This window comes from Thermobia domestica, chromosome 9 (assembly GCF_964235325.1).
Source record: "Thermobia domestica chromosome 9, izTheDome1.hap1.1, whole genome shotgun sequence".
In the NCBI taxonomy this organism is placed as follows: Eukaryota; Metazoa; Arthropoda; class Insecta; order Zygentoma; family Lepismatidae; genus Thermobia; species Thermobia domestica.
The window spans coordinates 143417238-143423237 of NC_137462.1; positions in this window are offsets into that span (position 1 = coordinate 143417238).

A 6000-nucleotide genomic window follows, 5' to 3' on the forward strand; every position below is an offset into this window, starting at 1 on the left:
TTGTAGGAATAATACAATCAAGTGAAATTATCCCAGTGCAAATACATTTACACTAACACAGAGAATGAAACTGGTCAACATTTAAGGTTTTTGGGTTGTCAGTGTTGCCAATCTGGTACAAAGTATTACGTTTCCAAATAGCACTAGACGTCCACATGTTAGCATATGGTTACTGACATCAAAACATTCCTAAACTTGGGCAGATCCCGCTTCATTTTCGAAAGACAAGGCATCCAAATGTGAAGTCAATTAACGTCCCACTATAGGAAACAACGGTTCATAGATCAAAACTCTTGCATGAAAGTGTTATTGTGTCGTTACAAATGAATGCACATGAGAATAACTTACGTGTGAAGCCACAAAGTAATTAAATGTCAAAAGCCACGAAGTAATGTTATTGAGTAATAATGTTGCCCACTTCGTGTGGACGCCTAGTACTATTTGAAAACATAACACTTTGTACCAGGTTGGCAACGCTGGCAACACAATTACCTCAAATATTGATTAGTTTCATTCTCCATGTTAGTGAAAATGTATTTGCGTAGGCATAATTCCACTTGATTGTATTATTCCTGTAATATTGACCATTTCACTTCACTTTCCCATAGTAAGCCACTAAAGGGACTGGACACATTAGAACACCCTGTATCTCGGAAGCGAAGCGGCATCAGACCGATGTTTATAGGAACATTTTTACTTATTTGGATGTCCGCAATCACCTCGTCACTTTTGGACATGCATTAATGTTACACCCTGTATAAGGAACACCCTAATATATATATATATATATATATATATATATATATATATATATATATATATATATATATATATATATATATATATATATATATATATATATATATATATATATATATATATATTCCGTTTACAACGCTTGGGAGAAGAATCTACACGTGAAAACAAACAAAAAATGTTTGTGACATTTTGTTAAATTCCGCGTCCGCGCGTCATTCCCGCGCTACAACCTTTCGCGAATGGCAGCAAAACGTGTGACACTCTTCATTGTAGACAAAGGAAAGGTGCAACAGCAAGCGGGCACAAACAGTTTAGAGAAAGTAATATCTGAATGGTGTCAGAAGCCGCCCTGGTAGGGACGCGGCGCAAGGAATTTCTCAAAGGTGGGGTACTGATGTGGACAGACTGACATGCGGAAAATGGATGCAGAAGGCGAGAAACGGTGAACCAGAAATGCTGTGATACATAACCGAAACTACCGCGAGTGATCAGTGGCGCTGCCGCAGGGACCAAGGGACACTTGCCCCCAACAGGAAACTTGTTCTCCGAAAAAAAAAAAAACGGTGTACTGGAGTACATTGGTAATGTGAGCAAGGTGTTAGCCAACCATAACCAGTCTACCTCATCCCTAGACAACCACTGCCAATGCCAATGAACGCTCGTGAGTTTTGCCGAAATCGTTTGCAAACGAGAGCCGTGAGAAAGTCGATTCGTACTGGCCGTAGGGCGAGAAGGAATGAACATATCATAGGTGGGTAAAAGGGAAATACAGAACGTCGTACCTGAAGAAAACAATGATGTAAACACTCGTGAGCAGTCTAGAGTGCGCAGAGAACTCATCAAAGAAACGGCGGAACCCTCGGATAAATGATGGAGAGAAACGTTGGATAAACGCACACAGTGACAGGCAAACAGTAGTACCTAGTAGGCACAGTAGAAAGGCGTTAGCGAACGTATAACCCATTGCATTACACTACAGTTTCATCTATGTTCATGACAAAAGAGTCAATCCGCAAGCATTCTAAACCACGGACAATCGAGGCAGGTCATTAGTCCTACTACCGAGCATGGAAGAAACAAATACGGTTGAACTATCAGACATGGGAAGCAAGGAATAATAGTATCATGGTGGAAGGTATTATCCATGAACAAACACTTCACAGTTCAATCCAGAAATACATAAACACTACTACTGTGTCTTGAGCACGTACGCACCTCACAGATGTTGTTGAAACTATCCGACATTGACGTCCATACAGAGATGGCATCGGTGAAGTAAAGAGTTTCTGGTACGAGCAAACACATCTGGAGAGTCCCCAATTGCCCCTGATGATGCAATTATATGAACAAGGAGGTCTTCTTCAGTTGGCATCAGGGTCTCATACACCAATCGTTTCATTTCTCCCTACAGAAAAAATCCAAGGGTGTGATGTCGGAGGATCGAGGTGGCCACGGTACAGGTCCACCTCGGCCAATCCAACGATCCGCCAAACACATTGGCAAAGAAGGCCCAGTAACTTTGCTTTCTTTATACGTCTGTGATTTTTTTTCTAATCCTAGAAATACGCATGTTGACACTTACATAATTTGAAAATAGCATTATGAAAACACATATGCACCATTTTGTTCGACGACTTTCTGCCATGTTTCCGGACCTAGAGAACTTCTGTGGTTTCTGGTCAAAAATTGTGACACATGGTTTTCACAGGTCTCTTTTGAAACTAACTTATTAACAGCATTCAGAGAGTTCTGCAGAAATCGAAACACGCGATAGTTTGGCGATACAGGTCCGGGCTATACGGTGGATGCATTAAAACCTTCCCACCCCAGCTGAGTTCCCTCAGTATCTAGCGGGTATCTATCCTTTCTATAGACAAATTCCCACCGCTTCTTTTGAATTGTTAGGTACTCACGTTAACTCTCGATAGTACAGACAGTCAAGTGTATCGATATCCCCTGGGGCAGGAGCTCGTGATTCATAGTACCCTTCCAATCTCACTAATCGCACAGCATAACATTTCTGGGAGCCAGTGTGGGCTTTGCCACAGATAGTGGAACTTATCGCTTCGACCATGATCTTTCTCGCACATTGTTGTTGTAGGTTGTCCGCTTTTCATTACTCCTTATCAAACACTTCGAAAGTGGCTCGAGTTTATTACGTTTCAGTAGAGATTCGCAAATGGAAATTCGATCGGTTATATATTTATGAGAGTTCATGTGGCATCCATGATGTGAACATCTTTTTATATCCAGCTTTCTCCAAATGGTTTACGGTAACACTCTCTGGTGATTGATGTTTAGATCATTGGCGATGTCATAACTGTTTATATGAAGGTCTTGCTCAACTTTTGCCAGAATATTATCCACTTTTGCCATGGTTGGTCACCCACTGCGCAGAGCACTTTAGACATCAAAATTTTCAGAGTAAAAGCAATTAAACCATCTTTTGACTCTTGCTCTTGATAACGTATCTTGCCTATAAGCAACAAAAATTGCTTCAGGGGTCTGTGCAGTATTTGTACCTTTATCGAAATAAAAATGTAAATTGTAGCACAGGCTTGCGAAAGGTTCACTCACATGGCGAAATATTTTGTATCTGTTTATAAGAATTAAAATGGGAAAGTCGTTTGGTATCGGACAGCGAGTTGTATCGAACAAAAACAGTTTTCGTTATTTCCCGCTTAAGGGAATACCTGTCAAAGCATACAGTGAGTTGATCAGAATGAACTAGCTAAGCCCACGCCATAGTGGACTTGTCTGATGAACGGTGTGTCTCGAGCTTCGAGGTTTTTGTACTTTTGCGAGTGATCAGGTGCACGGAGATTTTCAGGATTTGTGCGGCTGCAACTTATTACAAAGTAAGTGTATTGATATATTATTGCTATCACAGCATTTATTAGTGTGTATAAATTATAATTTAGGCGTATAGTGCCATTCGTCTTGTTACAAGCCGGTAGATAGCCATTCATACTTTGCAAGTCGTTCGGCTGGTATCGGACAAAGTGGAATCGGGTTGTATCGGACATTACATTGGTAAATAAACTTGACGTTTTTAAATTGTTTCTGGCTTTTTCAGGACACCATGGGGAAAATACCTTGCAACTGGGATAAAGAAAATTTGAAGTTGACCATGAACAAAGTTATTTCACTTGTTCACTTGGCCATGAACAAAGTTATTTTGCTTTTAGTTAAACACACTTGGATCTCTGAGAGTCTACTAACTTCATTCGTCATTACCTTTTTCCATTTCTCGGGGACACTACCTAGAATAAAGCCGCGCTAGAATTTTTCTACTTCTTCACCACAGCTTCTTTTATTAGGTCTAATGTAGATCCATCTTCTTCTTGTGCTTTTCGACGTTTCATGTTTTTAATAGTGTATGCAACAACATACCGTGTAACGTGGGTTCCTGTCACCACGGCATGGCGCGTCCTCAGGTTGCGGATCGAGGAGAAGGCCTCTAGATATAGAGGTTAGCTGCGAATATACTGAATAAGCAGTCGCGGACAGACGACTAGGAGTGGTCCTCCAGCTTGGGGGTTTGGGTAAGGCTAACACCCTCATCCTGTAAAAAAAGGTACTTGTTCAGAAACATTCACAAAAGCCTCGGACAAGGACTGATAACTTGGCACGACATCAGCAAAAGAAAATGGACATGAGATTTGGAACATGGAATATTAGAAGTCTTTATAGGGCAGGCGCGTTAAAATCTGTAACGAGTGAGTTAGAGAAATACAGGATGGACTTAGTAGGAGTTCAGGAAGTTAGGTGGGAAGGAAATGGATCTGAGAATTCCGGAAATTTCACGTTCTTTTACGGGGAAGGAAATAAAAATCACCAGTTAGGAACAGGGTTTTTCGTTCACAAACGAATATTACCAGCAATTAAACGGGTTGAATTTGTTACTGACAGACTTTCTTTTATTACTCTTAAGGGACGGTGGTGTGATATTATTGTTTTAAATGTACATGCTCCAACTGAAGATAAGGGTGACGATATAAAAGATAGTTTTTACGAAGAAGTGGAACGGATATTTGACCAACTCCCGCGATACCATATGAAGATTCTATTAGGGGATTTCAATGCGAAGGTAGGACGAGAGGATATTTTCAAACCGATTATAGGGAACGAAAGTTTGCATAAGGAAAGTAATGACAACGGTGTTAGACTCGTGAACTTTGCAACATCCCAAAACCTAATCGTGAAGAGTACAAAATTTCCACATCGCGACGTTCATAAATACACTTGGACATCACCAGACGGAAAAACACATAATCAAATTGATCACGTTTTAGTAGATAGAAGAAGACAATCTAGCATAATTGACGTCCGGTCGTTTAGAGGGGCTGATTGTGACACTGATCACTACCTGGTAGCAGCGATAATACGGGAGAGATTATCGTTGAATAAAGGTAACACTCAATGTCCGAAAACGGAGAGATTTAATTTAAAGAAATTAGAAGAGAGCCAGGTAAGAGAGGAATACCAGATTGAAGTTTCGAATAGATTCTCGGTTTTAGAAGACTCGGAGTGCACTAGTGTTGAGGATACTTGGATTGAAATTAGAGATAGCATTAAAAGTTCAGCAGTAGAAAAATTGGGACACGCGGAAATACGTAGGAACAAACCATGGTACGACCAAGAATGCATTAAACTAGTAGAGAAGAGAAAACAGGCAAAATTACGGTGGCTACAGAATCCGAATGAAATAACTACACAAAATTTCGCAGATATCAGGCGGGAAACTTCCAAAACTTTTAGAACAAAGAAACGGGATTTTTTGAAAGCTAAAATTAAGGAACTTGAAGATAATAGTAAAAATAAAAATACTCGGGACATGTATAAGGGGATCAGCGAATTTAAGAAAGGCTATCAACCTCGTGCTTATATATTAAAGAAATCTGACGGAACAGTTCTCACTGATACGGATAGCCTCTTAAATAGATGGAAAGATTTCTTTGACGATTTGCTGAACACGCAGCCAAAAACTAATGTGCGTGGAGAAAAGGAGATACACACCGCAGAACCGTATATTCCAGAACCCAATCGAATAGAAGTGGAAGCCGCTATAAAGAAATTAAAGAAACACAAATCTCCGGGTGTAGATGAAATTCCGGCTGAGTTAATTTTAGCTGGAGGCGAAAAATTGTGGAACAAGATACACAAACTCATTCTCCTTATCTGGAACAAGGAAGAATTGCCACAAGAGTGGAAAGAGTCAATCATTGTTCCAATTCACAA